The sequence below is a fragment of the Castanea sativa genome, chromosome 10, assembly GCF_040712315.1.
Source record: "Castanea sativa cultivar Marrone di Chiusa Pesio chromosome 10, ASM4071231v1".
In the NCBI taxonomy this organism is placed as follows: Eukaryota; Viridiplantae; Streptophyta; class Magnoliopsida; order Fagales; family Fagaceae; genus Castanea; species Castanea sativa.
The window spans coordinates 13,366,091-13,392,252 of NC_134022.1; positions in this window are offsets into that span (position 1 = coordinate 13,366,091).

Genomic DNA, 26,162 nt, shown 5'->3' on the forward strand with positions numbered 1-26,162 from the left:
TCTCCTTAAAGAGAGTGAGTGCCGCGCCTTAGTCCAAATAGTGTTGTGTAATCTCTTTCTTTAAATTAATAAAAATTCAGAAGTATTATTCAGTTTCTCTTCGTGTTATTTCCATTATTATTGTGTTTGCACCAACAATTTTAAGGAGATTCAAAACATGGAGCCTACACAAGAGAAACCAAATGAGCCTGTTGGGGATCTCAACAACTCTTTTCGCTTTAAGGGAGCACACTTCAAGAGGTGGAAAGGAAATGTCCTCTTCTACTTGAGCCTTCTCAAAGTTGCCTACATCCTCACTGAGAAGAATCCGTTAAAGGTTCCTACCGATGAGATGAGTGACGAAGAATATATTCTCCATCAAGAAAAAATAAATAAGTATACAAAAGATTAATATAATTGTCGCTTTTATCTATTGAATTGTCTTGCTGACCATTTCTATGATTATTATGATATAACTTACAAGTCTGCTAAAAAAATTTGGAAAGCTTTATAAAGCAAGTATAATACCGAGGAGGCAGGTGCAAAGAAGTATGCTGCTAGTAGATTTTTCCGTTACCAAATGATGGATGGAAAATCGGTGGTGGATCAAGCACAAGACTTCCAAATGATTGTAGCAGAATTGAGATCGGAAGGCATAAAGATTGGAGACAATTTGGTGGTAGCTGGCATAATTGACAAACTACCACAATCTTGGAGGGAGTTCCAAAAGATTTTGCGGCACAAACAAAATGAGACATCCTTGGAGACTTTGATTACACGCATCCGTGTGGAAGAGGAGGCTAGAGGACAAGATGCACTCATGACACAAGAGAGCAATGGTAATTCCACCACAAAGGTAAACCTTATTTCATCCAATAATAATATGCCTGAAAATCATTTTCCTAGAAATGGTCAATTGCAGCAAAAAAAGAAAGCCTTTAAAAACAATAATAGATCACCTCAAGGAAGGGAAACCCGAATAAAAATTACAATAAGAACCAAGGACCCCCTTCACAAGATCAATTTAATAGATCCTGTTTTGTCTGTGGCAAGAGTGGGCATATTGCTCGATTTTGCAAATTTCGGAAACGTGAATCTGTCCCGCAGGCTAACGTAATCGAAGAGCCTTTAGTGGCTATGATTACAGACATCAATATGGTGCAATATGTTGAAGGGTGGTGGGCAGATTCTGGTGCTAATAGACATGTTTGCTATGACAAATATTGGTTCAAGTTGTACACTCCTTTTGAAGAAGAAAAAACTATTATGCTTGGTGACTCTAGCAAAACCAAAGTTCTTGGGAGTGGTGAGGTTGAATTGAAATTCACTTCTGGACGTGTGTTAACATTGAAAGATGTACTTTACACTCCGTCCATGAGGAAGAATTTGATGTCAAGTTTTTTGCTTAACAAGGCTGGCTTCAAGCAGACTATGGAATCTGATAATTATGTAATTACTAAAAAAGGATTATTTGTGGGCAAGGGTTATGCTTGTGATGGAATGTTTAAATTGAATGTTGAGAATAATAAAGCATCTACCAGTTCAGTTTATATGCTTTCTTTTATTAATTTTTGGCATGCTCGTTTGTGTCATATAAATAGTAGATATGTGAGAATTATGAATAGTTTAGGATTAATTCCAAGACTGTCAAAAGATTTTGAGAAATGTGAAACTTGTAGTCAAGCTAAGATTACAAAAAGGCCTCATAAAATTGTTGTAAGAAATACCGAATTGTTTGAGTTAATTCACTCCGATTTATGTGAATTTGAGGGAATTTTAACTCGTGGAGGAAATAGATATATTATCACTTTTATTGATGATTACTCAAAATATACAACTATTTATTTGTTGAAAAATAAAAGTGATGCTTTTGAAAAATTTCAAGATTTTTTAAAAGAAGTTGAAAATCAATTCGGTAGAAAAATAAAAAGAATAAGAAGTGATAGAGGCCGTGAGTTGAATCAAGTGCATTCAACTCATTTGTTCAGTCTTTGTGAATTATCCATGAAACTACTGCACCATATTCACCTGCTTCTAATGGTGTGGCTGAAAGAAAAAATAGAACTCTAATTGAGTTAACAAATGCCATGTTAATTGAATCTGGTGCACTTTTACATTTTTGGGGTGAATAGGGTGCCACATAAAAAGTCACACACCACACCTTTTGAGATGTGGAAAGGGCATAAGCCAAATTTGGGATATTTGAGAGTATGGGGTTGTCTTGCTTATGTAAGGCTTATTGACCCTAAAATACCTAAATTAGGTATAAGAGCTACTACCTGTGCTTTTCTTGGTTATGTGTTTAATAGTGCAGCCTATAGATTTTTTGATCTTGAAAACAAAATAATTTTTGAATTTGGTGATGCAATTTTTCATGAAGAAAAATTTCCTTCTAAAGTGAAAAATAGTGGGGGTGAAGAAAATATTTTGTCACAACCTAGTTCTTTTACTTCACATCTACAAAATCAAGAAAATCTTGAAATGGAACCTAGAAGAAGTAAAAGAGCTAGAGTTGAAAAGGATTATGGTCTTGATTATTATGTTTTTAACATTGAGGAAAATTTCCAAAATTTAAAAGAGGCTTTAACAGCACCTGATGCAATATTTTGGAAAGAGACTGTAAATGATGAGATTGAATCTCTAATTTCTAATAAAACTTGGAAATTAGTAGATCTTTCACCGAGTTGTAAGACCATAGGTGTAAATGGGTCCTTAGAAAAAAGTTGAAACCGGATGGATCAATAGATAAGTTTAAAGCTAGACTTGTTGCAAAAGACTTTAAACAAAAAGCTGATCTTGATTTCTTTGATACATTTTCTCCGGTAACAAGAATTACATCTATTAAATTGTTAATTGCTATTGCTGCAATTTTTGATTTGAAAATTCATCAAATGGATGTAAAAACTACTTTCTAAATGGGGACCTAGAGGAAGAGATTTATATGGATCAACCCGAAGGCTTTGTAGAGCCTGGACAAGAAAGCAAGGTATGTAAGCTAACTAAATCCCTATATGGCTTTAAACAAGCACCTAAACAGTGGCATGAAAAGTTTGATTCCTGCATGATTGAGAATGGTTATAAATCAAATGAATGTGATAAATGTATTTATTCTAAATCATGGAATAATTTACATGTTATTATTAGCCTCTATGTGGATGATATGTTGATTTTTGGCTCAAATATGCATGCTATAAATGAGACAAAAAATATGCTTAAAAGCCATTTTGATATGAAAGATCTTGGTGAGACTAATTTTATTTTGGGCATGAAAATTACAAAAACATGTGATGAAATATATCTTGATCAATCACATTATGTTGATAAAATATTGAGAAAATATAATTTTCATGATCACAAAAGTGTAGCTACTCCTTTTGATTTTAGTGTTCATTTATTTCCTGTGAATAATGATGACAAGAGTTTTAATCAAAAGAATTATGCTAGCATCATTGGTAGTTTGCGTTATGCTACTGATTGTACTAGACCTGACATTGTAGTAGGAGTGCTAAGCAGATTTACTAGCAAGTCTAGTAAAGATCATTGGCTAGCTATTGAGCGAGTCATGAGATATTTAATTGGTACAAAAAACTATGACTTATTTTATAAAAAAGTACCCTGTTGTGATTGAAGTTTTTAGTGATGCTGATTGGAATACTTTGTCAGGTGATTCTCTCTCTACCACTGGTTATATTTTTACCTTAGGTAGTAGTGCTATTTGTTGGAAATCTAAAAAGCAAATAATAATTGCTAATTCAACAATGGAAGCTGAATTAATAGCATTAGCTTCAGCTAGTGAAGATGCAAATTGACTTAGAGATTTGTTATATGAAATTCCATTTTGGGAAAAGCCAATTCCACCTATATTAATTCATTGTAATAGCACTGCCGCAATTGGTAGAGTTAAAAACCGTTACTACAACAGAAAATCCAGACCTATAAGAAGAAAGCATAGTACCGTGTGATCTTATTTGAGTAGTGACATCATAACTGTGGATTATATTAAATCTAATGATAATCTTGCAGGTCCATTTACCAAGGCCTTGGCAAAAGATAGAGTCTGGAATACATCGAGGGGGATGGGACTAAAGTCCATAGAATCATGAGCCATGTATAAGGATACCCAACCCAAAGATCAGAGATCCTGAGAATTGGGTTCAATGGAAAAAACGAATCATACGATGGTTGTAAGAAATGCACAATTTTTTTTTTCAATTATTTATTTTGTAAATAATTTTCAATTGTTCATCCCTATGATGTAAGTGCATTTATTCTGTAATGTGGTGAGGTTGAGTGAAAAACTCTTAATGAAATTTGTAGCTCGTATGAGTGGGGTGTCAGAATTACAGGAGCATCCTTAACAAAATTTCACCTATGTGAGTGTGGGGGTGGGGCCGCTCCCTATGAGATTTGGGCTTAATCTCAAATACATTCATGAAACCGGGATCAGCACATGGCCGTAAAGTGCTAGCCATAAAAGCTCATGTCAACACCTGGGTTGTTATGTGTAAGCAGTGACACTTAATTTCCCTAAAGCAGTCCTAGTTCAAGTTGGAGACCACTACGACTCTGGAGTTGAGGTCGCTATTTTACTAAGTGAAGGTTCAATGCAGAGTACACCTTCATGATGCATAGTGACCCATTTTTGCTTGGTAATCTCTCTTTAACTAAAGAATTTAATATTAAAATGAGTGGGGGATTGTTGGAGCATTTTAATATTAAATAATTAAAATGAATAAATGTTATAACATAAATGTAAAGATGTAGGAGTGAATGTGGAAGATGAGGAGTTAGTGAAAATGTTTAATCTCACATTAAAAAGTAGAGAGAGACTATTTTGTTCTTTTTAATTGTGGTGATTAATGGGCTAACATGAATTGTCTCAAATATTGGGCCAGATACGTGCACAAGGGGGAGGTGAAGGGTGGAGGTGTCAAGTTTGGAAATGAATCAGCCCTTTGGATCCTCTTACTTGACAGCCCATTCAGAGTAATTACCATATCCGTTGGTGAGTAAATGGCCCGAATTAATATTCCATTTTTATTATGGAAAATAATGAGCCCTTAACCCACTTAATAGACTATCCGTTTGGGCCTTTTCATTATTTAGAAAAATCCTTATCTCACAATTAATTGTGTAACTCCAGCCCATTAGAATAATATCCAACAATTAATCTTGTAACACCCACTATATCAAAATAATGGACCTAATTAATTAGATTAATTTGGGTAGCAATTTCGTGAGGCCCATTCAGGAACAATTCAAGTTACTGCAATATACATTAAAAAAAATAGAGAGATTCTTGGCAAGGAAGGGTGTTCTTTCTGGTGGAGTTTTGAGCTTGAACACTTTGTGCAGAGGTTGTTCTAGCCATACGACACTTGTTGGGCTGTTGTTTCCTGGGGGAGACAAGTCAGAAACGGTCTGCACCGGTTACAAAGTTTAGCCAACCAAGGGCTTGAATCTTCTTAAAGAGAGCGAGTGTTGCGTCTCAGTCCAAATAGTGTTGTGTAATCTCTTTCTTTAAATTAATAAAAATTCAGAAGTATTATTCAGTTTCTCTTCATGTTATTTCCATTATCATTGTGTTTGCACCAATAGTACACAATAATTTTTTTTTAATGATGTTGCAAAAGAGAACGAGAAATTCATTGTCATGACTTGGAAAATATTTATATTTGATTATTTTATCTTTCCCATGGTACAATACCATATTAAATAAATAAAGTTTACTATTATTTTAGTTCCAAAAAAAAAAAAAAAATAAACCCAAGAAAAATCAAAAGGAAAACAAAATGGATAATGATATATCATATATATGTATAAGTTGATTATAAAAATACAAATAAAATAGATTGTCATCATCTCACTATTAAAATCATAGACTGGTTATTTATAATAACTACACTTCATATTCATATATATTTCACTTAAAATTTATTAGATTCATACACACACTACACTTTTATTTTAAACTCTCGATTATTTAGCACTAAATATATGTGATTGAAAATTTCATATAAGTACAAAACTTAGGTTTCACTATTTTTCTGATTGTGTGTGATTCCCCCTATTCAAACACACTCCAAAACGCCAGCGAGTAGTTTTCAACCCAAAAGATCTTGAGAACTTGAGAACCATTATATCAAACTCTTGAAATTTATGATTATAGATCTTTACCTTACAATATTTGACACTTTCATATAGAATATATGGAGTAAATCTTGGACATGGCTTTTTTTTTTTTTTTTTTTTGGTTTTAAATTAATTTATTTTTGGAAGGTCGGTTTGCTTTCCTCTGTGAAATGACAAGTAAAACTCGACAGAGTAATAAGGTTTCCACGTCCTAAACTATCATTTGTACACAAACATTATTCGTTTTGTTTCTTGGGAGTTTGGAATGTAATCTTATCAAAAAATCCAAATTGCTCTTGGACAAAAAATGGCAAAAAAAGAATAGAGGCTCTCGTAGATCAATCATCAATCATCTTTTTCTCTTTATAATGACCACTTCGGTTTTCCACTTGTTCCCCATTTATAAAACATGAAGATCAACCTCGATTTTAGAGATTATCATCTTATAATGTCTCTATGATTGATCATAAATCCAAGATCCTCATGTACATTATTATGGGAGAGAGATTTTTTTTCCTTACAATAAGTTGGGGAGAGAAATTCGAATTTAAGTTCTTATAATGTTTCTAAACTATAAGGTTTTTCACTGAGAGAGAGAGAATTGGGAGTTAAAAAATGTGATACATGATACATTATACATAAAAATCACCTTACCTGGACATTAGCTTGATCAATGTGATGCACGAGAATATAGATATTGAAGAATTAACCTTTTACGCATTTTTTTTTTTTTATACATTTATTCCGATTTTGTTAGTTACTTTGTATGATTCTTAGTTCGATGAGATTCTATAATTCATTCTTTATGCAAATGATGTTAGCACGATAAATACGAATATAGAAAAGCAAAGTAATCTTTGAAATAAATAGTGCTTTTTAAAAGAGGACGGAATTTTAGTATAAATCTGATGGAACAAAGAGTATTAAATACAACTTTTTAGGTTTTTTGGAATGTACTACGAATCAAGAGAGATTTTGAAAAATATAAGGAATGTACTAAGAAATTGCGACTTTAACAGAAACACTATAAAAAAGAGATACGTAGTTAAACTCATCAGTCATCACTTTACCTTGGTTTACATTCTAGGCGCTAATAATGTCTCTTCAAAAATGGTTAACACTTATGTACACTTCCCTATCCTTAAATGCAGTATATTAAGTTCTTTAATTAAATTAAGGATAAAATACAAATTAGATCTTTAAAATTTGAGAGTGTTTGGATTTTACACCGTAAAGTTTTAGAATTTGAAATTTACCTCATGAAGTTTCAGAATTTGGAATTTACTCCTTGAAGTTTGAGGGTGATTGAATTATACCCCTTAACGTTTCAGAATTTGGATTTTACCCTCTAAATTTTAGGGGTGTTTGGATTTTATTCCCTAATATTTAGAGGTGTTTGAATTTTATATCTGAAAGTTTTAGAATTTGCATAAAATCCAAACATCCCAAACCGTAGGGGGTAAAATCAAAATTTTGAAATATCAGGGTGTAAAGTCCAAACACCCCAAACTTCAAGGGGTAAATTTTAAATTCTGTAATTTTAGGGTATAAAATTCAAATAATCTCAAATTTTAGGGGTGTAATTTGCAATTTACCCTTAAATAAAAAAAAAAAATTACTGCATTGAATTTAATTATTCTTCAAAACATAATACTCTTTGTATTTCATTAGTCAATGCAACTATGTATCTAAATTTAATTGAAAAATTTAGTGCATATCATCTAAAGATTTGCACCTAAATCCTGTCTTAAAAAAGATATAGTGCTTGTTTATAAAGTAGAACATTTCTTAAAGAGGACAAGTTGGTTGTCGTAATAGAAATGAAAGAAGAGGTTACACAATATAGTAAGGAACCAATAACGCATAAAAGATTTTAAAAATGAAATCCTCATCAATCATAGGCACCACTTGACAAAACAGACAGATCCATCTATCATTTTCTGTAAAAGAGAGATGCACCAAAGTGGGTTTAAGTGGGAGTGGCACTCAATGATAAAAATGGGAGAGAGATGAGTCCAAAATCCAAGTATAGGAGGAGGAACTAGGCAGCTAATCAAGTAATCATCATCAAGTGGTCCACACATTTATAATGATATACTAATCAATAACAAAACAACGGTTCCGTAATCACAATGAGTAACAGTAATAAGCACCCCGTTTAGCTTGAAAGAAACATGGGGTCTGGGCTGTGACATGTTTTAGTCTGACAACTATGCAAGAAAGTACGGCAGAAGATCTGCTTCTACACGATTTGTTGGTTACCATTTTATGGAAAAAGATCAGGTATTCATCATGCCTTTTCATGTATCATTTTTTAACAAAATAAACATTCAAGTTTTTTTTTTTTTTTTTGGTTTCTTTAAACAATAAGTAGTTGGGTCAACTATTCAATTGAATGATATTGAACAAGTTTTCTATCTCTCATCAAGAAAAAAGTGGACAATTTCTTATCAAAATTGTGCTCAATTTTATATGTGGCAATTCCATCAAGATCTCTTCTTTAATTGGGGGAAGTATTTGCACAAGAAAATTATCGAGAGAAAATTTGATTTGGTTAGACAAAGTACGGTAGGGTTTTTTTTTTTTTTATAGGTACTTCCGGGAACAAATTCAACGAAGACAGGATGGAGCTTGTAGCTCGAACCCAATTCCCAAATCAAAGAAGGCCCATGAGAGGAAAACAAAGGCCAAGTAATAATAAGGAGAAATGTCCAAGTACTCCAAACAAAGCTAATAGCTTCCGCAAAAAGGTTTCAACAATTACAAGGTTTGCAGCAACATGGGCCAATAAGCCTAATAGGCAGATCCCACATCTTTTTGGAGGGTCCAATCAGCAACCCAAGCCTGCAAAGGGACCCTACCCTTCACAATTTGAATCAAGGGAGGCAAGGTTTTGTAGAAAGGGGAGGAAAGTCTTAAATATGTGATATTCTGTCACACCTTTTGGGTGATGCGTCTATAGGGAAACGCATACGCACTACAAGGGTGAAGGCAAGCCTGCCATGAGGTATGTCTGATGTCTCTGTCATAAATGGAGGTACCATAGAAGGACTCCTTTAAAGAAAAAAAAAATGAAAGCAATTATTTCATTTCATCTAGTCATCTTCCATTTGAATGGTGTATGTACCAAATCAACACATACTCATAACCCAAAATAAAAGATGGACTTGACTGCACCATATGCTTCCATGTAACATGTTACTAGGCTAAGTTGAGACGTGTAGAGAATATAGCCAAGTTATCAATTGTAGGAATTCTCTACTCTTTTCTGTAGGGCCTTGTTTTTTTATGTAATCATGGCAAGTTGAGAAGCTAGTAGTAGAAAGCCATAGCATACATGGACATCCAACATAAACTCATTCGAGGCTAGCTAGCAGGCTTTCAGTCATTTCAATGATCTCTACTTGATAAAAAATCATCACCATGCACAATACTAGTTTCCTTATAACTAGCGTCACCTTTCACAGCATATCCCCTCCTATTCTATCCCACCTCTCCATTTTCGTAGTGATGTCAAATTATCAAGAACTTAAGCCATTTAAGCAAGTGGGATACGACTTTTTTCAATACTAACAATGTCTTGAGCAAAAGTAAATTGCAAGCGTAGTACTTTCTGATTTTGATGTAAATTTTCATTTTCTTCAGACATGACATTGGCTAATCAGCTGCACTTAGTCTGTGAGCTCATGAAGACAAACCGTGGTGGAAAGATATAATTGTTCAAGCTAAGTGAACAGCTATTATTTTGATGGGGGCATGACTGCATGAGTAGCTGCTAGCTACAAATCAAGGAAGAAGCGGTCAGAGAATTGGACTGATGTGTTAATCAAGTTGTAGTTATTCGTATTGGTGCTATTGGTGGTTGTATTATATGTAGAGATGGTTTGGCAACACGGAAGATATGAGGTCTCATGCATGGTTCCTATAAATTGGTTTATTTTTACCCGTAATCTACTTATATTGTGTGAGGATAAATTGGATCATTTTAATTAGAATCAACTTATATTGTCTAAGGGTTTAATTAACACTTCTTGGTGTTTTTAGTGAAGACATACATAATTCAAATCCCTATCTCCCTCACATATCGACTTTGATATATATATATATATATATATATTGTCTAAGGATTGGCCGTGGTTATGAAAATGCAAAATGCCTACGAGTGATACTCCCTCTTGATCTAGGGTTGGTAAGAAATTAAGGATGCTAGCTAGTGGGCTTAGATTGAAAGATCAAATAATAATGCAGACATTGCTGGAGAAAATGGAGTTGGCGTAGAGAGAATGAGAAAAAAAGAAGAAGAAAGATAAATACTACCACTGTCTAGATCGATGGAGTATTTTTCCGGAAAGTACCTAGCATAATGTCACAAAATAATTAATTTGAGTGGAATCAAATGTGTTCCTCGTTACTTTGTCCAGCCAATACAAATGGTTACTTGGTGACAGTACGTAGCTAGAGTACTGGAAATCTTTCCATATTATATTATCATTCATGCAAAAGTAAAAGTATTTATTAGAATATTTCACTCTACACTCAAAATGACACTTTGTATCATTCACGGAAATCCCATCCTAGCTCACTAGACACTAGTCACCCCATATATATTAAGAGTAACAAGCTTAGGGGTATACTATTTTTTGCAACTACTAACATAACTTGTTATAGTTTATATCTAATAAATATAGTCTTAGTGATAGAACTAATAGATGAAAAGTAATGTTACTACAATCACAAAAAAGCTATGTCCAAAACTACTGATATAATATTTTACCCCTACAAATCACTCAAACCGTTACACTAAGTGTATTCCCTTATCTACTCCATGGAATTTGATTGAATTTGGCCATTCAAGTTTTCTTTGGGCATCTTTTCAAAAAGAAAAAGAAAAAAGTGCATTGCAAATTACACCCTTAAATTTTGGGATATTTAGATTTTACATTATGAAATTTTAGAATTTGAATTTTATCCTTGAAGTTTAGGGGTGTTTAAATTTACACCCTGACGTTTTTTGAATTTAGATTTTACTCCCTGAAGTTTGGGAGTATTTAGATTTTATACTCCCAAATTTTGAAATTTTAAACTGTAAAATCTAAACATTCTCAAATTTTGGGGGTGTAAAATTCAAACACCCATAAAATTTAGAGGGTAAAATCTAAATTCTGAAATGTTAGGGTATAAAATCTAAATACTTCTAAATTTCAGAAGGTAAAATCTAAATTCTGAAATTTCAGGGTGTAACATTTAAATACCCCAAAATTTAAGGGTGTAATTTGCAATTTATTAAAAAAAAAAAGTTTTCTTTAGGCATATTAATCTACCAAATATGTCAAATTAATTGGTGTTTTTGTCAAGTGATAAACAACAATTATTATAGAACAAAACTAAAGAAATAAGTTGAAATTCTATCACATGTGTGTATATATATATACACACACATAAAGAGCGAATCGGTACAGTGCTACAGTACTTACGCTACAATTCTTTGGTTTATTGCGCACTTTTAGGTATCTCATTGAATGGTTTGTCTCACAGACTCACACTTACACTTGCCTTCCTCTATTTTATTTTATTTTATTATTTTTTTACGGTACTTGCGCTCCGGTACTTGCATTGAACTTGATTATATAATAATAATAAAATATTAATACAATAAATTGTCATAATATTTTCATAATTTTTGATACGTTAATTCCTTATATGTTAAAATAAAATAATGAAATATCATATTGGAACTAATCCCAACAAAAAATAAAGGTATTATGAAAAAAAAAGTACTACATTTATAACATTTTCATAACAAATCTTAAGTGGTAAATTGTTATTCTAATTTAAACTTACCAATGATATTATTATTTTTTTCCACCAATAACAACCCGTAACAACCTACTACTTATGATTTGTAATGAAAACGTTGTGAACATATTTGTGAAAATGTTAATGTTAAGGCATCTTGTTATTGTCACTATATTTTCACAACTGTTGAGGTGTCAATTCTTTGCAAGTCAAAGTAAAATATAACAGAGTTATAAAGGTATTATGAAAATGTTGTGCCATTCTTTGTGTTTCTAGAATTTTTTTTTATTAGTCAATTTTTGTTGAGCTAAAATTCACTGTTTTACATACAGTTTTCTTTGGGTTGATTTGTTTTTTCTTTATGCCCCATTTTTAGTAAAACACACATAGTTTTTGATTTAGCCAATTTGGTGAGCCAAAATTCATAGTTTTATAGACAGTTTTTTTGGGCAAACTTTTTTTTAACACATTGTTTAAAGTAAAAAACACATAATTTTACCAACAAAAAAGGATTATGGAAAAAAGTAATTTCCCCCAAGTATATAGTCCCTATTGTTACTCTCATAGATAAACCCTAACAAAATCTTATGATTCCTAGAATATTTCATTGTGTAATATCTAAAATGTCTCACTAAATTTTAATATCTCAAAATATTTCTTCATATACTTTAAGTTTTATGTGTTAGTCATACTTAGAAAGTAAAAATTATGATGTATGGTATTCTATTTGTTACCTACTACACTAATTTATTAGTGGTTTAAATCTTCTAGATTTATAATTTCATCTAATAGAAACTTCAATGACATGTGTCTTTTGTTATTTTGTTCTTTTTTTTTTTTTTTTTTTTTCTTTCTTAAAAAGGTGTTCATTAAAAATTAAGTAAGCTAAGAATCATAATTAGGCTCATAAAATAAAATGATAAAGAAGGAAGTATGAATAACAAAATATTCATTGACCACCACACACCTTTGTTGCGATGGTCACTCTACAAGTATAGGTGTTTGCAGGGTGTGGGAGGTAAGGGCCGGAGTTTAAGCCTCCAAAAGAGAGCTTCACACACATATACACTTAGATTATACTAGATTAAAATTTATATCTTATATATATATATATATATATATATATATATATATATATATATATATATATATATATATATATATATATATATATATATATATATATGCTCGTGATACCTAGCATACTGATTGCAGAGTCCACAATATAGGAGAGGTTCGTGTACAGGCTTTTTTCCCGTAAGAAACTCCCTCGGACTATCAGGACCAAGTTTCTTGCTATTTATGATAGCAGAGTCATATGGTCGTCTTCCAAAAACATAGATCATATCCGTAGAACCTATAAAATGGTAATCTTTCCATAGATCTTGGCTGATACCAAGAATTTGGTTGTTGAAGTAGTTCCTCCAGCGTTCTGTTAGAGCATTAGGGTATTTGTATGAAATATATGTCTCCTTCATACCATGGGCCCTAGGCTTAAATTGTAACCACTGTAAGGACTCTTGCTGAGATGGAGGTTGTTCCATATCAGCTCTAGATGGGGATGGGGAGGGGGGGATTGCTCACGATCGTCTTCCTCATTGACAATCGAATCCTGTTTGGCTGTGTAGCAAGGTGTGGTAAGTTGGGAATTGGTTCTAACTCCCTAGAGCTGTACACCTAGATCTCTTCTGGACCTTGGGAATGGTGATCCTAAAGGTTTGGTTTATATATATATATTCGTTGCAAATAGTAGTAGGTATTTAATTTGATGAAAAGTTTGAATTATAGCATATATTATCATTTATTGCAAAAATTTAAATATTGTGATAATATTTTATCAAAACTTAGTTGTTTGTTGTTGAAAGATAACAACATTGTTATTATTCTTAGTATAATTTTTTTGTAAGTAGATACTATATTTAGTAAATAGGTTCTAAGAAATGAAAATGTATTTTGTATAAAATGATACCATGTCATCCGTATCAAAATCCAATAAATAAGAGACATGTGTGCAAAATAACTACCCACTGTCGAGGGTTCATTTTACGTTTCTTGTACCTTAGACACACATCTTGATGTTATTGGACAACGCTTGGTCTAGGCTTTTTCTAAGAAGGAAGTTGGGCCTGGCACTCCGCGGAATGGGCTCCAAAGTACCATTCTGCCGCTACCAGTTTGTGCGCAAATGTTGAGTCCAAGTCCAAGGGAAGATGCTGCAAAGTGGGCTTATTCCTTGTTTCTGCTGCAGAAGGAACTTTTCTTCAGTTTCTGCCATAGGTCTAACTTTTCTGCTGTGCAATAAAACTGTCCGCGAAGCAGTAAAACTGTCTGTTGTGTAGTAAAGCTTTCTGCTGTTCATTAAAGCCACCTGCTGTAAAACCGTCTGCTATAAAACCTTCTGCTGTGCAATAAAGCTGTTTGTTGTGCATTATACCGTTTGTTGTAAAGCCTTTTGCTGTGTAATAAAGCTGTCTATGATGCAGTAAAGCTGTCTGCTGTAAAGCCTTCTGCTGTGCAATAAAGTTATCTGCCATGTAGTAAAATTGTTTGCTGTGCATTTAAGCCTTCTGCCATGCAGTAAAACCTTATGAAATATGAATGACTACTCTTCATTTTTACTGCAGAAATACTTTTCTACTTTCTGCACATAAACAAATTTAAAACCCAAAAAAAAAAAAACCAATCGAGCAAACGTTAGGTTACATGGGTTAGCATATTCTCAAATATATACATACACATATTCATAAATATACTTATACGTATATACATATACATCTATAAAATATATTCTGCTGAACATGAGAAATAAGTTATATGTATGTATATATATATATATATACTTATGGCAGGACAATGGGTCAAAAGTAAAACACATAATAACAAATAAAGAAGAAAGCTTCGGCAGGAAAGGTTTAGATAGTATAATAGCTAACACTGTAAATATAATAAAAATTTACTACAACAGAATAACTAGTACAACAGGTAAAGATACCATAGCAGGACAACTGAGGCGGCAAACATGATAAAAACGTGCTGCAGCATGATGACTAAATACAACAGATATAAGTTATAATGAGAGAAATCAAATATATTTGCATTCGAAAATCAAGTATTGAATTATCCTATAGAATAAGTAAACCAAGAAGGAACCCAAACCCCAACTTAAACAACCTTGTCATAGGCCCCTGCCATCAAAGTTGTGCATTTTGGAGAATAGGCCTAAATGGCTACTAGCTATTACTTTTTGGAGACTTCAAAGAGTGTGTTTGCTAAGAGGGAGGGAAAAGATGTTCTATTGATGCATGCCCTTACTCTTATGGTGTTTTCTCTCTTCTTTTTACCACTTTCTTTCTTTCTCTCCATTCCTTTTTTTTTTTTTACTCTTAGTTTTCTTACTACTCTCTTGTCGTGGGTTGTTTTTCTCACTTGGGTCTTTTCCCTTAGGTGCTTCCTCTATTGGGTCTCTCCTCCCCCCTCGGGTCTCCTCTCTCCGGTCCCCCATCGAGTCTCCTCTCTCCGGTCCCTCATTTCTCATCCATGGCTACTTCCTTTTATAGTGAGCTAATTCAATGTGATTTCTCCCTTTACCCCTAGGGCTTGACCAATTTTTTTTGGTTCGTTGTGGGCATCCATTCAAGACTACCCACCGACCCATTGGTTGCCCCGACCACTGCCATTGCTCAATTTGTTTGTTGCACCACTACTCATTTCACGACAAAATTTCCTTTTGTTTGTTCTTGCTGTATACCTTTACCTCTAGGTTCAAATGAATAAGGATTGGGCTACCTCACTACCTAGCTCTATGGCATGCATCAGATGGTCCCAACCATCTATTAATTCTTTTGGGTAAGATACCATCCCAATAAGGTATATTTCCAAAAGAAGTCATGGCAAGAAACCAAATATAGACCCCTTTTTCTTCCCACCACCAAACCACACCCTCTGAATCTCCTTAACCCTGGGCCCACCTCCCTTGTATTGGCTGGGTGTGGTTGTGCCCCGGCCCTTCTGTACTTGCTCTATCGTCTTCTGTTTTTATCCCTTTCGTTCCCACGCCGTTTCTGCCGTAGCAGATTAGTTTTGTTTCATTTTTCTGCGTGTTTTTTGTCTTATTTCTTCTTGCGTTTCATGCTGCGTTTGTCATCTCCTTTGGTTTGACTTTTCTTTCCTTCACGTGATTCCTGCTGCTGACACTTCTTGCTGTTCATTGTTTCTTTTCATCATGCTTCTTAGCTTTCACGCCTAGCTTTTTTTTTTATACAAAAAGGATTTGGGCCTTTGTGGGCCAAATAATGATGAATGGATCAAAAGGTCTTGGGCCCAAGTTATCTTCATCTGCCGAAGCCATTCTGCTGAAGAACTATATTCTGCGGCAGATTTGTATTACTGCAGATTGCTTTCCCTTCCATTTCTTCCTTTGGACCTTTCTTGCTGTTTGGTCTTCTTGGTGGGCCTTTTGGGCCTTGCATTTCATTGGGCTTTCTTCCGTATGGGCTTTTGCGTCTTGCAACTTATTGGGCTTTCTTCCTTATAGGCTTTTGGGTATGGATTTGCAAAAATGGGCATCAACATTCAGCCCCCTGAGCATATGGATTGCTCCTGCAATTCATATGCGAAAACTCATGCAGCTTTATTTCACAGGTAGTTTCACAACTCACATGCGAATGCTTCTCTTCTTTTCTTTGCGGGCCTGTTGCTTCAATCCTTACTCTCCTTAGGCAAATCGTTCTCTTTCTTTCTGAAAATTTATAATCCTCCAAGAGTAGCCAAAAATTTGTTGTTCATGAGGGTGGTGGTTTTGTTGCTGTCACCCCGAAGCGAGTTTGCTGAAAACTTTGCCTCATTTTTAGCTCAATTGTTTCTGTTGATTGCTTGCATGCTATTATTTGACTTGTGCTTGCTGGGCCTCTTTTGGGCCTGCTGCATGCTTTCCTTCTACTACACTCCCGTAACCCAGTACTATCATTGGGCTTGCACTCATGCTGTTTTGGGCTTCCCTAACCCATTTCATCGCTTTCGAGCTCCTCTGGCCCATTTTATTATTTTAGGCATCCTCGGCCCGTTTCATTGCTTTCAGGCTCCTTTGTCCCATTTGGGCTCCTTTGTCCCATTTTATTATTTTGGGCATCCTCGGCCCATTTCATCGCTTTTGGGCTCCTTTGTCCCATTTACTTCCTTTTGGGCATCCTTGGCCCATTTACTTTCTTGGGGCGTCCTTGGCTCTTTCTAATTCTGTGCTTCCCATGGGCTTTTACTAACTCATTGGGCTTTCCTAGCCCAATTACTTTATACTTCTTCTTTGGGGCTTATGGACTCTCCATTGCCCCTTACTTTCTTTACTTACATTACTTCGGGCCTACTATGGCAGCTGTGGCCCATTCTCACTTTTCTACATCCATACTGCCCATGAGTTTGCTACTTCTCTCTTTCCGGGCCTTTTTAGGCCCATTTGCTTCCTCAAGGTCCATTTGTTTACTTCATGGACCTATAATCCATTTTTCCTGCCGCTTGGGCTTAATGGCTTTTCTATCAAATTCTCTTCTGCCCACGTTGTTGGGCTTCTTCTTCATTATGATGTTCTACATTTCTGTAGAATGCTTAAAATTGGCTCTTTGGATTCTTTGACTCTTCTTTTTTTTTTGTCAACTTCTCGAACAACACTTTTGCAAAGTAAGGATCCTCTTTACGGTCTTCATTTTTCTTTTCTTTTAGCCACCTAAGGTTGCTTCACTTCAGCCTTCATTCATTCTCTAAAGAAAGAGAAAGTGTTGTCTTCTACTACCTTCGCATCTAAGCCGACCACTGAAAAGAGTTTCATCAAAATAACTCTACCACATCACTTTCTTTAAGTAGAGTTATTTTACAAGAGAAAAGCTTCCTCTAAGTGTGTAGATCAAAGGGTGGCTTCACTCCCTTTTCTTGTGCCTTCTTCTTCTCTTTGGATTCACGTATCTTCATTTCTTTTGCTTAAAATAAAGCGTAGAGCTAACATTGCAAGCCCTCATTATAGTAGAGTACTCTTTCATTTGCTGATAATACTTTCTACTGTGTTGAAGAACACGTGTATTCTTTGCTAGGATGGAGTTTCAGTGAAGAAGGATGTTGGGCATTGTAGAAAGGCAAGTTTCTTTCAGTGATGATGTATTTATGGAGGGCCTCCTTATTTGGAGCTACTACTAACATGGGCAAACGTATTGTTGTAATAATAGAGGATCTTTTAGTCCCCAAGATCATCAATACTCTTGTACCTTTGCTGTTTGCATTGCGGGCTATTTTTGATTCTACCATAAATTCTAGTTTTGCTGCAAAATTGATCTTTCCGCAGACGTGACTGAGTCTGCCACTCATTTTAAGGTGCCTACAAGTGGTGCCACTACAAATATTTTTCCAAGGGAAATGAGGATGCTTTCATGAGAAATCTTCACCTTCTAAATATTTTCTTTGTCATTCTGCCACAGCAACTATTGATTCCTTCGTGTTTGCTTTTTTCTTCTTTAACATATTCTTATTGTCATTCTGCACAGCCGCTGTTGGTGAGTATATCACTGCCTTTTTGATGAAAAGGCATAGATGTTGTTGTGAACTAAATCTCTTAACTTTGTTGTAGTCTTCCACAGATCTTATTTCTCCCAATTCTTCTTTCTCATGTTGCTAAGCTTGGCAGTCTTTTTCCAATTCTTGTGGAAGGTGGCCTGCCACTGAATGCGTTGCCAGAGAGATGCTTGGACTTCATCATTGATTTCCACCTTTTTTTCCTGCTGTGAGTTCCTTTGTCACTCAGCTTTTCTGTGAAGCACTCTTGAAGCCTTAAAGTCTCATGAAGAGCATTTATTTTTTGCTATAGTGCTTGTTGGTTCACCTCTACATATGTTTCTGCTAGAGTGCTTGTAGGCCTCCTTTTCTTGCTTCCTTTCTTTGCTTCATTTACATTTGCCACAACAAGGGTGGTAGAATTTCTTCTCACGGATTCAATGCTGCATAGACTTTATATCGTGTGAGAACACATTCTCCAATTGCTAGTTGATGCTTCCGCAAAAGATAGATGATGTTGCTACTTTATCATAGACTAGAATGTTAGTTGACCATGGTAGGTTGCAACAAATTACATGGGTGTTGCACTATGCTATATCATAAAGTTTGAAGTTGCTGCAGATCAAGCGGCAGATGAATGTATGCTTGTTGAAATACCATCATCAATGCTTATTTCATAGTGGGTAATGTTGCTGCTACATATTGATACTCTAAGCGCTTTGTGGAAGCCTTTTCGAATTTGTTGCAGAATGGGCCTTAGCCCCCAACATGTGAGACAACTGGATGAGTCCTTAGCTTTCTGTAGAAGGCTTCCCAAATTTTGTTGCAGAATAAGACAGCCCCCAGTATACGAGAATAAGCCCTTACCTTTCAATAGAAGGCTTCCTATACTTGCTACAGAATGAGCTTTAGCCCCCAGCATGTGAGACAACTGGATGAGCTTGATATCACCTTCTCTTGGTGTTGATGCTCCATCATGTGGTTCAGGCATTCTTTGGTAAAAAAAAAAAAATTAGATAACATGGATCTACAAGTTGTCATATTGTAGAAATTCTTCGTTGCTAGAGAATTTGGGAAAGAGTTACTTCCCAAGCATGCTTTGGCTTCATTCCACTGCAAGCACAATTGCTTCCCATGTATTTTCTGCTACATATGATTGCGGCTATAGCTCATTTACAGATTCTTTCCAAAAACTTGCAATCATGACTCCTTTGCGAGTTTGATCGAGTGTAGCCCCCATTATGGGCTTTTGCCAAGAACTCACAATCATGGTTCTTTTGCTGGCTTCTAGCCAAGAATTCATGTCCACAACCCTTTTGCTGGCTTTTGCTACTAAACCTATATTCCTTGGATTTCTTCTTCGTTTACTTTGAGTATGGGCATATTTAGATAGAGCTTGCTATGTCTCTTGCTTCATGGTTGGCTAATAATAGTCAAGAGCAGAGGCTTCTAATGTAGAATTTTCCCATGACGTGCCAACATCTTCCTGGGACAGCATGCTTCTTTATTCCTATGGCAGAATGCCCTTGTAGCAGAACGCCTTCAATAAAAACCACGTAATAATTTTCTGCAGCAATAAGATAAGCAACTCTATTCACGGCAGAATGTCTATGAGCAATTGTTTCTGCTATTTCCCTCTTGTACACAAGCTATAAGAAGGATCTTTGAGTTTATCACTATTGCAAAGTTCTTGTAGGATGAGACATGGGCATCAATGAGCTTCATGACTTGAAGAGTGCTGGTGGAGTTGCATAGTTTGTAGTACAGGTGATCTGATACATTCTTTCTTAGAAATATCATAAAGATCATGATCATTAATGCCACTCTAGGCATAAATCCTCTGAGGTGCTTCAAAGAAAATTTCTCAACTCTTCAAGGTTGTTGAATTGGTTTGCTAGACCCGATAATGGACAAAGAGCAGTTTCCAAGTAGCTTGTAGATTGGGCTTCTTTATGGAGAGTACGCAATAACTGAGTGGTTGGCTTCATTCAAAGGTCTGGATTTAATTTGGACACTTCACCACCCTGTCACATGCCTTCAATGTATTCTTTGGTTGAAAGCGGCTGTTTCGATATCGCCGAATCAAATACTTTTCCCTCCTCCCTTCATTGATATTGATATATTTGCTGATGTAGTAGCAAAAGATTGATTCAACAAAAGTGAACGTGAAAGGCTTTGTATGCACCTCTTTTGCTTTGAGAACAAGTCTCAAATTTGTTGAATAAGATCTAGACTTGAATTTCTTGTTGTAGTAGAATAGTCCATTACCCTTTTACACATCTTCACATTATCGGTGTTCCCATAAATTCTTTATGGGGAAATGGTTATTTTTGTTGTAGAAGAAAAATCACGTTGGATTTGTGATTGCACTTAGAAAGTTCAAGAATTTGATGCTGAATTTTGTGGTAGCGAAAAGACATGCTGGACTTCAATAAAAAAAATTCTGCTACAAAACATTCTGCTGTGAACATTCTGCTGAGATATTTGCACTTTGGCTTCTAAAAATTTCTGCTACAAAATATTCTACAGATGAGCATTTTGCATTTTTGAAATTCAGCAGATTCTACCGTGAACATGATAGGCCAAAAACGTATTGACTCATTGTGATGGATTAAGTTGATTAATTAGTCAAGTTTATTAATTAATCAAATTAACATGCAAACGCGTGGTAGCACAAATAAATCACCAATAAACTAAAGTGAAGTGAAAAAATAAATTGACACAGTGATTTGTTTACGAATGGGAAAAACCTCCAAGGCAAAAACCCCACCGGGTGATTTTAAGGTCACCACTTCCGAGAATCCACTATTATCACAATAAGCGGTTACAAGTAAAGGAATCCCAGTACCTTATACCAACCTACAGTTGAACCCTTACCCCAATACCCAATTGGACTTGTTCTGTAGTGACAATCTCTCATTTTCAATGCACGGCTCCCAGTACGTGACTAACTAATTGCGCGGATCCCAGTACGCGACTTCAATCACCAACTTGAGAAGGATGTTGGTTGCAAAGTTTTTTAGTTCATCCTCACAATGAAGAACGAAAAGATGCTTGGTTACAAAACCCTATGGTGCAAAGACACAATAACTTCTTCACAAAGAGATGAACTAGGGCAAACTTTGTCTGCGGTCACAAATTGCTTGAATAGACTTTGCTTCAATGCTTGTGCAACTTGTGCTTACTTTGACGGCCCTTAAAATAATCCTTTTATATGTCTAGGGTTATGAGAAAAGAAGGCCCAAAGACATGTCCATAGATTAGAATCAAAACAGTACTGAAAAACTGTTTTTCTTAAATCTCGACAGTTAGAGGTGTCGAGGTGCTGTTGAGTAGCTGTTGAGCCACGGGGCTAGAACAGTTTCTTAAAGCTCGATAGATACAGTTGTCGAGCTTTAATGAAGAGCACTTAACAGCTTGTTTCTTGAATAGTCTTGCATGGCTTTAACACTTGATCTTGAAATCTAGTTTCTTGAAGTATCAAAAACATCCTAGATCTACCCAATTACAAGTAGAGTGCGTTTTGTCAAAGGATTAGCCAACTACATAACAGAATGACATATGTTCTTAACAAGTGAACCACATATGTCTTAACAATCTCCCCCTTTGGCAATCCGTAACAAAACCACAACAAACAAATGAACATATGAGAGAAGTCATAAATCACTCAACTCATACTCACTTGTTGAATACAATAAAATCTATCCTAACATAAACTCTTGAAAAACTTTGCAAGAAAAGAGTTCATGACAAGTAGACTTTGACAACCTGTATTTTTGAAACACTTTAAACAAAACACATCAAGGCATTTTTGTGTGGAGCAGAAATAATAGATTGCATACATAATAAAGAAACATGTGTATAAAGATAGAAAAGAAACAACATATGTAGAGATAGGTGAAGAAAACATACAACATCACATATATATCAAAGATAAACATCATGTAATCCTTATTACATCCCTTAAAAACAAACTCTAACAAGAAAGAAAAGAAAAAAATTCATGTAATCCTTACTACATCCCTCAAAAACAAACTCTCCACCTAACAAAAATCATCTAACTCTCCCCCTAAGAGTGACTACTCTTATATCCAAAACTAAAACTACTTTCCCTTTTTGTCACGAGTGACAAAGGGTAAAAGTGTCAAGTAGACATCTCGTCAGAACTAGAAGAGCTAGCATCTCCATTCCTATCATCATCATTGTCGGAACCATCAGGTGTCTCGGATGCCTCGAGAGGAGGAGAGGGAGACTCTATAAAACCACCAAGGCGAGCCTGCCATCTAGCAATGCGGCCGACACGGGTGTTCACTTGATACAATTCCGTAGAAAGTGTATCAAGGCGAGCATCCATGCACTGAAGCTGCACCATGATCGCATCTAAAGTCACACCTCCTGTAGAAGAAGAGGGATTGGAGGTAGAAGGTGCCGAAGGAGTGGGAGGAGCTATCGAACGAGACCGTCTCGCATGAAATTGCGCCTCGCTCCGTTTAACGGTAGCGTAGTCAATGGCATACATAAAGGTGAAGCGGTCAAAAGAGGGAAAAGGAACAGAAAAATGACCTAAGATAGAGAGGATAAAATGTGAAGGAAAATCAATGGAAAGATTCTTAAGAAGGGACAACAAAAATCGAGCACGAGGCTCTGTGATAGAGTTGTAGTGAGGAGAGGATACAACACAAACGTCATGACCCTGTTTAAGAACCTAGGACCTTTAGCAAAAGGTCGACATGATGTAGACTGATGCTTACCCCAATTAGTTGGGTGCTCACAAAAGGCAGAGATTATCTCGTCTTTGGACACAGTCCATAGATGCTCACAACCGGGGTAGTCAGGATGCGCAACCCTTAGAACATGAAGCACATCGGATACCAACTCCGGTGTGACTATTGTGCGCGTACCTCGAAGGCGAGTGTGAAAAAGAGGTATTGAAGTATCAGTTCCATGCATGTTGGAGTAAAACTCTTGAATGAGCATGAAAGGGCATGTGACCGGGACATCACACAATGACTCCTATTCCCGTTTGTGAATGACATCAGGAAGGTCAGTGTCGACAAAATCCGACAAGACAACTTGGCATTCCGAATGAACACCTCGTTTAGAAAAGTTCTCTGAGAAGTCCTTTTGGGCTTTCTCATCACGGAACCTGATAGAGGAAGGAGTAGGATCAGAAGACGCAAAGGGTTCTGGACCGGAGCAGACTTACGTTTTGGTGCCATTGATGCACTAACGTAAACTAGAGAGAGAGGGGGAAGAAAGAAACACTCAAAAAAGTTCCAACACAGTTCAAATATAGCAAGTATATTGAAAGGAAAGAACGTATGCATGAAAAATGCATGAACATGTGACATGCCATATAAAAGACATCATGGGCTTCGCTCAATCCAATCCTACCAGCACACAAGTAATTTGCATACATCTAAATGCATGATAATACAGTTATTATGCTGATGAAATGCAATGTATGAGATATGAAACTCATTTAGGCAAAAACCCATCCCAAATTTTCACAAAAACTCAACAATTTTGAAAAACCCCAAAATTTTTCAAAAAGAACAAAAACCTAGGTTTCAAAACATGAAATGCATGTAGAATAAAGGATAAGAAGCTTACTAAGAGAAGAAAATCTTGAAAAAGCTTGAAGAAACCTTGAGGAAAGAGTTTAAGTGAGAGAAAGTGAAAAAGGGAGGTGAGAAGTCAAATCTATCGAGAGAGAGATCGAGAGAAATGAAAACCGTATCGCCCAGAACCTATATATAGAGCCTCAGTAAATCTCAACAGATGAAGGTGTCGAGAGGTATCAAGACAAGTGTCGAGAAAAAGTACATCGACTGATTTAGTTGTTGAGGAAGTGTCGAGGAACCAAACATCAAACATACAACAGAAGTTCAATCGATCCATAAGGTGTCGAGAAGCTATCGAGAGGTTAGGAGGTTTCTCGATCGATCCACAAGCTATCAAGATTGCGATAAGATGCAACTGAAGAGCTCGATAGATAAGCCAGGTATCGAGAGGTGTTGAAAAGGTATCGAGATGGTTTAAGAACAGTTTTTCAAAGAGTAGAAAAACACAGATATGAATGCAATCAAACATACAACTCAGCCAATGATCCAACCAACATTTTAACCTTTCAAAACATGTCTGAACCAACAAAGAGTTAAGCATTTAGCTCCCAAAAACACACACACACACACACACACACTAAACAAGTCTAACCAATTTTATATTTCAAAAACAAGTTAAGATAGTTTAATGAGCATACATCGACACATGTAAACTTTGTGATGGCCAAATCACATTGTACCTGCACGTGTATTAAGAGTAGCAAAGAATATTGCGTGTTGTGTGTGAAAAGCATCACAAGATTGCATGAGTGTCTGAATGTTATGATGATTTGAGATATGAGAAAATCGCTTTAACTCACACACAATCATAACTGTTTGATGGTAACTATCACCTTTGAGGTACATCCTATAACTCCTACATCTCCTAGAAAACACGCTTGCAATCATATTTATAAGCATTTTGTTCTTCTTGCTTTCATTTTCTTTGCATATTTTCTTTTTATTAAGCGAACCATGCATGAGTATACAAAGGAGAGAAAAAAAAAACCTAATTATGTTAAGCTTTTGACATTGCACTTTTGCTATACCGAAGCATACAAATGTCATATCATGATTGGTGGGTAACAGTGGTGAGATGGTTATTTATGTCTTTCTCTTAGGATTTTCTAGTCCTTCCCATTAAAAAGTGATACAAGTATTAAGTACAAGAGATTACTTAACCTTGCTCATCACAAACAAAGAGCCACAAAGCTCACTTGCTTAGTTGTGCATAGGAATGCTTATATAAGCTACAAGAGATATAAAGTTTAGAAAACTCTGTTTCAAAGGCCATTTTAAGGTTCACAAGAACCGATGTACACAAACACCCACTATTTTTGTATTTTTCTGAATTTTTCAATTAAATTTTTTTTTTTGAATTAAAACAAAATAACTAAAACTAAAAAACTAATAACCAAAAACATGCAAAACAAAACAAAGCAATGCATTAAACTAGACTGACTCAAAACATTAAAGCAAAACACACAAGTAATGCAATAAACAAAGAAAAACAAACGAAGAGAGAGAAAAAGTTATTAGATCACTTGGAACCCTTTTCCTTCCACACTTTGGATGAACCTTTCCTCTTTGCAAACCCTTGAACCGTCGGTGAGGGGGAAGAATTGATACCGTTCAAGTTTGAAAGGAACAAGAGGGCTTTGAGAAGATCTCCAAGAGGAGCAAACAAGGACGAAAATTGATTCTGGTTTCCCAATGCCAATATGCTATTGTTATTTTGAGTGGCTAACCACTTATAGCAATTTGGTCGAGTATGACCAGCAGCTCCACAGTGATGACAAAGATGCTGCTTCTTTTGTTTAGGCCTTTGAGAGGTAGCCCTCTTAGCCCTAGGGTTTTTAACTTCCTTCTTATCCTGCTTAGGGGGTGCTCCTAAGATAGATTTACCCTTATCTATGTTCTCACTAGCTAATTCAGTTTTAACATTAGTGTTCTTAACTTCAACATTATTGCTAAGGGGAACAAAAACAGTAGTACTAGTAGAAACAATATTAGAGGAAGAGAAATCATACCTTAAACTTGTTCGATCTGAAGCAGATTTTTGAAAACCGAGCATCTCATCGAGCTTAGCACTTGAAGTCCTTTCCAGCTGAGCTTTGACTT